Source organism: Triticum aestivum, chromosome 4D (genome assembly GCF_018294505.1).
Source record: "Triticum aestivum cultivar Chinese Spring chromosome 4D, IWGSC CS RefSeq v2.1, whole genome shotgun sequence".
Lineage (NCBI taxonomy): Eukaryota > Viridiplantae > Streptophyta > Magnoliopsida > Poales > Poaceae > Triticum > Triticum aestivum.
Genome location: NC_057805.1, coordinates 488,081,958 through 488,094,450, shown reverse-complemented (window position 1 = coordinate 488,094,450; position 12,493 = coordinate 488,081,958). Strand labels below are relative to the sequence as shown.

At 46.8% G+C, this 12,493-nt stretch overlaps 1 long non-coding RNA gene across 2 annotated transcripts; it reads right to left on the bottom strand.

Moving 5' to 3' along the window:
* Positions 1 to 7,891: 7,891 nt before the first annotated feature.
* Positions 7,892 to 11,835, bottom strand: LOC123098916 (uncharacterized). 2 transcript variants are annotated; one of them, XR_006448030.1, is made up of 6 exons: positions 11,482 to 11,835; positions 10,200 to 10,284; positions 10,021 to 10,117; positions 9,707 to 9,879; positions 8,994 to 9,085; positions 7,892 to 8,335 (listed from the first exon to the last, which is right to left on the bottom strand). It is a non-coding gene; the product is annotated as an uncharacterized lncRNA (long non-coding RNA). The 2 variants fall into 2 exon arrangements; XR_006448031.1 differs by lacking the exon at positions 10,021 to 10,117.
* Positions 11,836 to 12,493: the final 658 nt, after the last annotated feature.

Genomic DNA, 12,493 nt, shown 5'->3' with positions numbered 1-12,493 from the left:
TGTAGACTCTTTGTTCTTTGAGAAGCAAAGAGCCCCCAAGCAATATTTTGAGCTGTGCTCAGTGGGTGCCTATGTTTGAGTTGTGCTTTTGCAACACTCTCTTTGGCCCCTAAGTGATTTCCTTTTGGCTCTAAGCCGATCAAGAGGTGTAGCTATGGTTCGAATACGACCAAGCCCCCAAGTGATTTCCCTGGTGGCCTTATGCCGATCAAGAGGTGTAGCTATGGTTCGAATACGACCAAGCCCCCAAGTGATTTATATATATGGCTTTGTAAGCCGGATCAATGGGTAAACAGGACTCCGCTTTATAAACAGAAACCCCCATGTAACTACACATGATGTAAAAAACAACAGAGACCCCGCTTTAGCTGAGGCTCCGGTTTATTATATTGATCATAATATATACATTGTCATAACTATGTACATAAGAAGAGCCTGTGGCTCAAGTATAATAAGGCCGAAGATGAGCGATATTCCACGGCCGGTGGGTCTCCTCCGATTTACTGAGTCTTTGTGCTCTCGAACATCGATAAGGTAGTATGACCCGTTATGCAGATTCTTGCTGACCACAAAGGGTCCTTCCCAAGGCGGAGATAACTTGTGCATATCAGTCTGATCCTGGATGAGTCGGAGCACTAGATCACCTTCCTGAAAAGTTCTGGTTCTAACCCGGCGGCTGTCATAGCGACGCAGATCTTGCTGGTAAATCGCTGAACGAGCTGCTGCAATGTCACGCTCCTCATCTAACAGGTCAAGTGCTTCCTGTCGTGCCTTCTCATTGTCAGCTTCGACATAAGCCGCCACACGAGGCGAGTCATGATGGATGTCACTAGGGAGAACCGCCTATGCTCTGTAAACCATGAAAAAAGGCGTGTAACTCATAGGTCTGTTGGGGGTGGTATTAATGCTCCATAACACGGAAGGTAACTCTTCCACCCAACAACCCGGCGTCCTCTGCAGGGGAACCATAAGCCGGGGCTTGATGCCTCTCAAAATCTCTTGATTGGCTCTCTCCGCTTGACCATTAGATTGGGGGTGGGCCACTGATGACACGTTAAGCCGGATGTGCTCTCGTTGACAAAATTCTTTCATAGCACCCTTGGACAGATTAGTACCATTATCAATTATAATGCTGTGTGGAAAACCAAACCGGAAAATCACCTTCTTGATTAATTGAATCGCCGTAGCTGCATCACACTTACTGACTGGCTCTGCCTCCACCCACTTAGTGAACTTATCAACCGCCACCAGAAGGTGGGTCTTCTTATCCTTGGATCTCTTAAAGGGCCCAACCATATCCAGCCCCCAAGTTGCGAGCGGCCAAGTGATTGGAATCATCCTCAGTTCTTGAGCCGGAACATGAGCTCGGCGTGAAAATTTCTGACAGCCATCACACTTTTTGACCAAGTCTTCAGCATCAGCATGAGCCGTCAGCCAATAGAAGCCATGACGAAAGGCCTTGGCTACCAGACTTTGAACTGGCGTGGTGACCACAATCTCCTTCGTGGATCTCATGCAAAATCTCACGGCCTTCTTCAGGAGACACGCAACGCTGAAATGCCCCTGTCACACTGCAATGATGTAACTCTCCATTGACAACAGTCATCGACTTGGACCGCCGGATTTTCTGCCTGGCCAAAGTTTCATCCTCCGGTAACTCGCCCCGGTTCATATACACCAAATATGGGACCGTCCAATCCGGGATGACATGAAGAGCCGCCACCAGCTGAGCCTCCGGATCAGGAACAGCCAAATCCTCCTCTGTAGGTAGCTTGACCGACGGGTTATGTAAAACATCCAGGAAAACATTGGGTGGAGCCGGTTTACGTTGGGAACCCAAACGGCTTAAAGCGTCCGCCGCTTCGTTCTTTCGCCGGTCCACATGGTCAACCTGATAACCTTTGAAGTGACCAGCAACAATATCCACCTCTCGACGATACGCTGCCATGAGCGGGTCCTTGGAATCCCAAGTACCAGATACTTGTTGAGCCACCAGGTCTGAGTCACCGAAGCACTTAACCCGGCTTAATTTCATCTCCTTAGCCATCCGAAGACCGTGGAGCAAGGCCTCATATTCAGCTGCATTGTTAGTGCAAGGGAACATTAAACGGAGAACATAACAAAACTTATCACCTCGTGGGGAAGTTAACACGACTCCAGCCCCCGAGCCCTCCAATTGCCTGGACCCATCAAAATGAATAGTCCAATAAGTATGATCCGACTTCTCTTCTGGCGCCTGTAACTCTGTCCAGTCATTGATGAAATCCACCAACACCTGGGACTTAATTGCCGTTCGAGGCATATATTTTAACCCGTGAGGTCCAAGCTCAATGGCCCACTTAGCAACCCGGCCAGTTGCTTCCCTGTTTTGGATTATATCCCCCAAAGGAGCAGAACTGACCACAGTGATTGGATGACCCTGAAAATACTGCTTAAGCATCCGGCTTGCCATGAAAACTCCATACACCAGCTTCTGCCAATGCGGGTACCTCTGCTTGGACTCGATAAGTACCTCACTGATATAATAAACCGGCCGTTGAACCGGATATTCCTTTCCAGCCTCCTTGCGCTCCACCACAATCGCCACACTAACAGCCCGGGCGTTAGCAGCCACATATAACAACAATGGCTCTTTATCAACGGGAGCAGCAAGGACAGGCGGCTCAGCTAGCTGCCGCTTTAGATCCTCAAACGCTTTATTGGCGGCATCACTCCAGACGAAGTCATCCGTCTTCTTCAGCATATGATATAAAGGGATGGCCTTCTCCCCAAGGCGACTGATAAAACGGCTTAAAGCTGCAATCCGGCCCGCCAGGCGTTGAACATCATTGATACACTTCGGTTTAGCCAGCGAAGTAATAGCCTTGATCTTCTCCGGATTAGCTTCAATGCCTCTGTTAGACACCAGAAAACCCAAGAGCTTGCCCGCCGGTACACCAAAGACACACTTGGCCTGATTAAGCATCATCTTATAAACCCGGAGGTTACCAAAAGTCTCCTTCAAATCATCTATCAATGTCTCCTCTTTCCTGGACTTCACCACAATATCATCCACATAAGCATGAAAATTACGCCCGATCTGATTATGAAGACAATTCTGCACACAGTGCTGATAAGTCGCCTGGACACTCTTGAGCCCAAAGGGCATAGATACGTAGCAGAAGGCTCCAAACGGAGTTATAAAAGCTGTTTTCTGCTGGTCCTTAACTGCCATTTTGATCCGATGATAACCGGAGTAAGCATCCAGGAAGCTCAAACGCTCACAACCCGCCGTAGCATCAATGATTTGATCAATACGAGGGAGAGCAAAAGGATCTGCTGGACAAGCCTTGTTCAAATCTGTGTAGTCTACACACATACGCCAAGTGCCGTTCTTCTTAAGTACTAGCACCGGATTAGCCAACCACTCAGGATGAAATACTTCAATGATAAACCCAGCCGCCAAGAGCCTGGCTACATCCTCGCCAATGGCCTTGCATCTTTCTTCATTGAAGCGGCGGAGAAACTGCTTGACCGGTTTAAACTTGGGATCAACATTAAGAGTGTGCTCAGCGAGTTCCCTCGGTACACCTGGCATGTCAGAAGGTTTCCATGCAAAGATGTCCCGGTTCTCACGGATGAACTCGATGAGCGCGCTTTCCTATTTCGGATCCAAGTTAGCGCCGATGCTAAACTGCTAGGATGAATCGCCAGGAACAAAATCAACCAGCTTAGTCTCATCAGCCGATTTAAACTTCAAGGCTATATCATGCTATGTGGTTGGCTTCTTCAAAGAAGTCATATCCGCCGGATCAACATTGTCTTTGTAGAACATTAACTCCTCTGTTGCACAAACCGACTCAGCATAAGCCGCATCACCTTCTTCACATTCCAAAGCGATCTTACGGCTCCCATGTACCGTGATGGTCCCCTTATGACCTGGCATCTTGAGCTGCAGATAGACATAACAGGGCCTTGCCATAAACTTAGCATAAGCCGGCCGTCCAAACAAGGCATGATACGGACTCTTAATTTTTACCACTTCAAAGGTCAATGTATCTGATCTTGAATCATGATCATCCCCAAAAGTAACCTCCAGAGCTATCTTACCAACTGGATACGCCGATTTACCAGGCACCACACCATGAAAAACGGTGTTTGACGGTTTAAGATTTTTATCTGTTAACCCCATGCGACGGAAGGTTTCATAATAAAGGATGTTGATACTACATCCATGAGTACTTTGGTGAACTTATATCCTCCGACCTGAGGTGCCACCACCAAAGCCAGATGACCCGGATTATCAACCCGGGGTGGATGATCCTCTCGAATCCACACAATGGGTTGTTCAGACCAGCGCAAGTAACGGGGCACCGCCGGTTCAAAGGAGTTCACTGCCCTTTTATGAAGCTTCTGATCGCGCCTGCATAGGCTAGTGGTGAAGACATGATACTGCCCACTATTCAACTGCTTCGGGTTGCTCTGGTAACCCGACTGCTGCTACTACTGACTCCCTTGATGATTATAACCACCCTGGTTGCCCTGACTGCCTTGATTGCCATGTCCGCTTTGATTACCTTGAAATCCTGAGCCAGAATTGTCTCCACCATAACCCAGCCCACGAGAACTGGGTCCTGAACCGCCGGACGGTCCATGATCATATCGGAAAAGATCTGAGTTTTGAACTCCCGCATAATAAAGCAATCCTTCCAGAGGTGCGTGGCTGGCCTTTCTCGCGACCCGTGCTTTGGGCAAGGCTGGTTTAACAGGTGCTCAAGGTTGAGACCTGATCCTCCACTCCGCGGGGGCGGTTTACCCTTACGACACTGACCATTATCCTGCGTGTTGGTGTTAGCCACAAAATCTAAACTGTTATCCGCTTTACGCTTACCATTGTTTCCATGATCCGCCGTGTTATGTTGCTGCCCCTTGGCACTGCCGCTCTTCTTTCCCTTTCCTATCTTTTCTTCGTCATACTTAGGGTCCTTGGTACTATCAGAGTCGGCATACTTAACCAGAGCTACCATAAGCGTCCCATGTCATTGCAGTGACGTTTAAGCCGTCCCAACTTCAACTTCAAAGGTACGAACCGGCAATTGCCTTCCAACGTTAAAACTGTTGTATCAGCGTTGATGCGGTCCGATGAATGCAAAATTTCGGAAACCCGGCGCACCCAGTGGGTTGTTGATTCTCCTTCCTCTTGCACACAGGCAGCTAAGTCCACAATTGACATGGGCTGCTTGCACGTGTCCTTGAAATTCTGGATAAACCGGGCTCTTAACTCGGCCCATGACCCAATGGAGTTAGCGGGCAAGTTTTTCAACCAAGTGCGAGAGGTTCCCTCCAACATCATGGTGAAGTATTTAGCACATGTCGCATCATCCACATCCAGCATCTCCATCGCCATCTCATAACTTTCAACCCATGACTCAGGGGATAAGTCGGCAGTGTAATTGGGCACCTTACGTGGACCCTTGAAATCCTTGGGCAGCCGTACATTATGTAAGGCCGGGACGAGGCACGGCACCCCCAAAGAACTGGAGGTAACTCCTGGTTCCACCGAAGTTGTTGGAAGAGCCGGAGTAAGCTGATGGGCCGCGTACTGTGCTGCTAACTCGGCTTCCCGACGTGCCCTAGCACGATCCACCATGTTCTGAGCATCAACACCGCCACCCACCGGGTTATGGCCACGAGGCGGATTACGATTCCGTGCATTGCTCGACACGGCCGGTTCATCTATATGCCTGCTGTAACTCAAGCTTGGACGAGGGGTGGAATGAATCCTCTCGCGGCTATATGAATAGGCCTGCTGCTGAGTCAAAGCTGTCTGAAGTAGCTCTCTAGCCCATCGTGTTTCAACTGCTACCGGAGACTCACCTTCGATCGGGAGAGCTGCCAATCGTGAAGCGGCGGCGACTATGTTATCCAACGGGTTAGAGTAATGACCCGGAGGCGTTGGGACGTGCTGCGACAAGATATTGTTCTGATGAGGCGGATCCATCGGGCGCGGTTGAACCGGCGCCCCCGTTCCAGGTGCCTCCACCCGGTTTACCACTGGATGATTGCTGGTTCCTGCTCCTAGTGTGTTAAAGAGATTCCTTGCCTCATAAACCGGAGGTAGATGGGATCGGTATCTTCTCCTCATGACATCATTTGACGTGCTCTGATCTAACATAAGCCGGTAAGCCTGTGCATCCAACTCGGCCCGCTCTACAGCCATCCTGGTATCCTCAGCTGCCAGGTCTGCCTTAGCTTGAGTTATCTGATCCTTCACCTTCGCGATTTCCGCGTTATGCTCATCCTGATTCGATGGGTTAACTTCCGCCAGCAGCGCTGCCAAAGCGTCAAATAAGTCGGATAAAACCTTAGTCGACGGTCGCGCAGGGCCTCCTGCCCCGGCTGCTGTCGCCGCTGATCCGGAAACCATTGCCGCTGCAGTCGAGGAGTGCTGCGCCGGCTGTGTACCGGCCATGTAGATCGCAACCCGGCTCGGCGGATCGAAGGGGTCCGGAATACTGTCGCCATCAGAATAGCCCCCAAACCGGCCATCTTGCAGCTGGTACAATGACTCGGTCTCTCCAGTAGATGACTCGTCATCAGAGTAAACGACGGTTTCACCAGCAGATGCCGATCGATCCTCAGATTCCGCTCCGTGGATGACTCCCACGAAGGCACGCTTCATGGCGGGCTGAGCCCGGGCAGGTCTCGCACACTGAGCCGTTTCGACGATGTCGGTGCAGATATCCGGCTCAGGGCCCGGCTCGCCAATCTTGCCAATGAAGACGTGAATACCACCGAAGGGGACCCGGTACCCGTACTCGATTGAGCCGGCCTCGGGGCCCCAGCCTGTGTTGTCGATGTAGAGCTTGCCGCGACGACTCTTGGTCATCCGGCCCACAGCGTATCCCTTGAGCCCTTCGAAGCTGCCCTCTAAGAACTCGAAATCATCGTGCGATAGCCCCACGGTGGGCGCCAACTGTCGTGGTTTTGTCACCGCATATGTCCTAGTGAAAGGACTTAGTCGTGGAGCCATCGTGACGGGTTAGCTTAAAGGGGTTAAAGCGGACAAAGGACGCAGGGAGTTTATACTGGTTCGGCCCCTTGCGGTGAAGGTAAAGGCCTAATCCAGTTGATGTGGAATTGCTAGGGTTTCGATGACCAGGGAGCGAATCTGCTATGCCTGGCTCTCGAGTTGTTGTTTCTTGTCCCTAAACCGCCGCCAGGTCATCCCTTTATATACATAGGTTGACACCTTCTAGAATCCCGAGGCCGGCTCATAAACGTGTCCGGCTCGGTCTCTACCCTTTCCTATCTTACAACACAAGTTACATATCAACGGCGGTTTATGTCTACAGGCCTTAATCCGGCCCTGGGCCTTCATGTTACATCTCCTCCGTAAAGCGCCATATTCCTTGTCTTCATGGGCTTCAATATGAATAACTCTTTATGGGTATAACCCGGCCCCTCATGGCCGGTCACTACACCACGACACTCAAAGCAGCGTCAAACAATCTGTCGGCATAGGTCACCTAAGGCGACACATTTAGTGTCGGCAAAGAACTTTGGTGACAGAAAGGAGCTGTCGCCTATAGTCCTACCGGGAAAGGTCTTTACCGGCAGATAAATCTATGCCGACAGACAGTCTGATGGGGTTGGTAAGGTCTATGGCGATAGACATTTCTATGCTGACAGACTATTCTACGCCGACAGATAATCTGACAGTGTGCTATGCCAACACATAGTGTGACGTCCATTGATACGCCGACAGTTTGTCTGCCAGTGTGCTATGCCGACAGTTCATGCAAAGTCCAATACTTATGCCGACACTTTTGCTGCCTAGGTTCTACATTTCAGAACAAATACAAATGCACCATATTTTGAGTGAAATTACATTCATAAAATTCAATTCATGTTCAGTACACAATACATATACAAACAATTACTCTTCTATATATTCATCACAAGATACCATTAACCAATACATTTATTCAACATAAATTGAAGATTCATTAGTTTTCTTCACTCAAGTTAGCTACATCCATTAAGGAAATACATAGGTCTTACACACAAGACGTGACCTGCTCCAAAATACGAGGGGCAAGCTTCTAAGAGAGCAATTATGAAAGAGACCAGTCCTTCAATCACCAAGCCGACATCAACTTCCACATGAAAGAGACCAATCCTTCAATCACCAAGCCAGCATCAACTTCCTTATATGAAAAAGACCAATCCTTCGATCACCAAAGCCGGCATCAACTTCCATACGAATAAGTTGTGTCGACCATGTAATGAACAAAAGCGATCACCGGAACATCTTAGATCAACTTGTGGACTTCCTACTTTCTACCATATGTCCCTGCAAAAGAAGTTATATGTTTGAGCAATTATAGAAATGAGAATTTCTAACTTCCGAGTTTCCCTTGACCCAAAGATGTAAACAAGATCTCAAAAATAGAAGATGTATTGCAAACAGTCTAGTTACATAAGATATCCTTATTAGAACATCAACCCAAGTTTGGCTAGCTCCTAGCATACATGGCTTACTATACAAATTATGCACTCATTGTTAAACAATCATATTTGTTCAAAGGCATCAGGAACAAGATTTTTACTATAACTTCAAAGATTTGTAGGAGAAGACCAGAGAAAATGAAGCACAAGAGCAAGGATGGCTGATGCACAAATATAGTGATGGGAAAAGACTACAACATGGGGGTGATAAACAGCGACAAAAGAAGAGGGGTGCAATCAAGCACCACCAGAAGCAAAACAAGAAATACATTGACAAACAAGTTCAAATTTGAACATATAGTGTGTTTAAGTACATTTGATATGGAATTTTCTCTTAATAGTGGATGCTAAATTTTCTCTTATTTGCACATCCTGTGATGTTGAAGCCATTCTTTACAACATGAATACAATAGAAATTACATTAACCTAGTGCCAATATTATACGTAGATGTCTATAGGGAAAAGATAATTAAAAAATGAGTGCAAGATCATCTCATTCTCACCTATGTTTCCTGAGTGCCACACATTCGTCTCGGAACTCTCGGTCGTTGGACAACAAGATCAGACCGGTGATTGGATGTGCGAGTTCAGGAATCTATGTTGCAAAAAAGGAGTCAGGTGTAATCCTAATATGTGGATTGAACTAAATATGCTTCCCTGAAAATAACAGTCAAGTATTTTTTTTTTTGTGGCTGATCTTTAAAAGAGAGCAGGCTTCAGTTTAGCTACTAGGAATTGCACACTGACGGACAATTGTACCACTCACCATATTTGAACAAATATGCAAGCAAACATTCAGAGCTTGCGTACTAAATCACACATTTCTGCTAGCTTCCATGATCAAGCCTCATAACTTGATACTGTTTGCATGATAATGGGGGTTGCGCTGCACACATGTAAACATAGAAACCAAAAATTCTACGTTCTGTTATAACCCAGATTTAGTATCACCTTATCATGCCCTCAATTCTTATCTATTTCCGATAGAAACTAGATATCTAGTAGCTTGATGCATTGTCTATTTATAATGACACTACAAACTGAACTGTATGTGTTGAAACCTTCAAGAAAAATACAAAGATCTCCCAAAAGAAAAAAATAGTGTTTAGTTCAAACCGAGGACCCTTTTCCCAATTCTGAACCTGTCTTCCTGACCCAAGCATCAAACAAAACATAGCAGTGTCATCTCATGGAAAAAAGTTGACAAGAATAATACCTGGTATTTCGACATTCCGATTCCTTGAGAAAAGAGAACTTGATGCATCTCTCCAATTTTTCATTGCATTTGTTCCGTGAGCTCTAGTAGAGTAGAAACCTGTTCATCTTGTTGACGAAATTGAATTTCCATTGCAAGTGTTGTTGGCGGTTCAGCTGCTTCTTCAGGTTGTTCTGAAAAAGATATACAGCAAATGAGGTACCTAATTTAGTTCTACAATTAAGTCACTGCAGTCTATACTTCTCATCAATTGATATGCAGTCACGTGCATGGCTGTACTAAAGAAAAACACATGATGTGTATGTGTGACTAACAATTAGTGTTTGCTTGTGCGGTAGGAACTCCAATTTTATGTGTATGTGCTCTGACAAATATGTCATCTCTCTGTGGGTCATAGCCAAGTTCTTCAGCCTGCAACAAATTTATTTTCCCTAGTAATTAGAAAACTAACTAATCGGATGCATCACTTTCAAAGAGAGGTGCTCGAGTCTACCAATTCATGTCTGCTACAAGCCTAACTCTTGATTGTTCATATGCAGGGAGCTCGCTTTCACCTCTTGTTCCTTCCATCTTTTCTCCTGCAAATACCACATATTAGACCATGATGCTTAATAAAAAATAGTGGAAAAATATGCATACTGGGCAAATTATGTGATGAGTTAAATACATGGCAGCAACTTTTATCAAGAAGCAGCAAGTTAAAACTGCACTATCCACCAAGCAACTTTGTGTAAGTAGTATAATTGAAACATAGTTATGAAAATATAGATAGGAGAATTGGGCATCCACTACAAATATACATACCAAATAGACAAAAACGTAAATAGTAGGGCGCCAAGGAAGAATAAACTGAGACTAGAGAAATGCAATTTTCCATTACCCCTTTTATTCCTACAATTTTGTCATTTTGATTTCTGAAGTTTACGGAGCTCTCCATTTGAGCAGACTAAAACATAAGTTAAAATATGATATGCCACAAACAGACTTGAGCAGACAGTAAATGGAGGTTATGTTAACAGATTCAGAAGATTTCTTGATTCAATAATCATTAAACTTGTGATCCATGAGACAACAAACAAGTAGAAATAATGAGCACCTAGATAATGAGAAGTCTACTGATTAGGATTTTGGAGTGAAAGAACAAGATATCCAGTACAAGAAAGAAATTCAGGGACATGAGATACATCGAAGGCACTAATATGGATCACACACAACCGTAAGGCTAACCCTTGGTCCCTGTTTATGCGGCATAAACAGATAAAACAAAAAACAGGCAGAGTTACAATCCTACCCAACATACAAGAAATCTGAATCTTTGGTGTTAGGTTCATATGTAGAAAATGAAGTGAAACATGTTTTTTTTTCTAGAAAGTAACACATGCTTGCACGTCATCCTTTTTCTGTCGACAGTAACGGAGGTTTTGCGTCAAATTGCAGAATATGGTGAATCAGATCTCTGAAATTTAGGGAGCTCTGCACTTGAGCATCCTCAAACGGCAATGCTAACCCAAAAGGTGTGCCACAACTCTGTTAGATTTCTCTTTCTAAATCTGTACGTCTGTACCCTCGAGTAGTTAAAATCTGGTCTTTGAAAATTAATATGTATAGAAGTTACTGATAAACATTCACACATGAGCATGGCCACCACTGGATAAGTGAAAAGACAAGATGCATGAGGAGACGAGATTAAAGAAGATTGAACAAGAGCAGAGCCTGGAACTTATGGGAACCAACATCCACCGAGATGCAAATGACAAAACTCCTATGCAGTTTACCTGCAGTGGCCTGGAGTCGGGGCAGGACAAGGGTGTCGATCTGGACAGGGGTCGCTGGTGGAGGAAGAAGAACGGCTGGGCGACTCCAGAACTGCAGTTGCCTCCTCGCCAACTCCTAGGCAGTGGACTAGGCGGCGGCGCCTTGGCTGCAGACGGGGCAGCAGCTCCTCGGCCGTGGATGACGGGGCAGCACGCAGGACTAGAGGACGGGCAAGGGTGGGATGCCGTGGTGGGGGAGGCGGCGATGCGAGCAAATCTATGGGTAGGTCGGGGGCGGCGGCGGCGATGCGAGCAAATCTATGGGTAGGTCGGGGGCGGGGGCGGCGGCGGCGATTTAGGTTTAGGTTGAATGTGTGCTGCGAGAGAGGTGGGGATGGGGGACTAGGAGACTTAGGGAAATACTTTTGGGCTTTGGCGCGCCGCTTGCCGCTCGATACTTTGGGCTGTGCCGCGCGGCTGAAAATAAGTGGGCCAGGCTAGAACTACACCGACACTTTTCCTGTGGCAAAGTTTCGGCGACACTTAATCCAACGGCAGTCAAAACAATTGCCGACACACAATACGTCGGTGAACTAGTAAACACTACCGACAGACTGAACATCGAAAATGTTGAGCAACCCTAACGTTCTTTGTGTCGGTGTTGTTCTGAACAGACAATGTGTCGGAAATTCACACCTATACCAATAGATGCATGTCGGTGTTGTGGTGTCGTGGTGTAGTGGGTTTATACTCAGTAGTAGTATCCCAACAGGACCCCCTACCCGAGATCTGCCGGTTTTGACACCGACAATGGTGCTTTCATTGAGAGTTCCGCTGTGTGATCGGCGAAAGGATCAATGGCTCGCCTACAGATCAGCTGCCACGTCGGCGTCTTTGTCGCTTCCTCGACTGATCACCTTGGCTTGACCGATGACTGTGCCCTACCTCCAATCAGCATGTTCGTATGAGGGCCTTCATCAACATCAACTCCGATCTCTATCAAGATCATGGAGGAATCATCCATGGAGCTCGG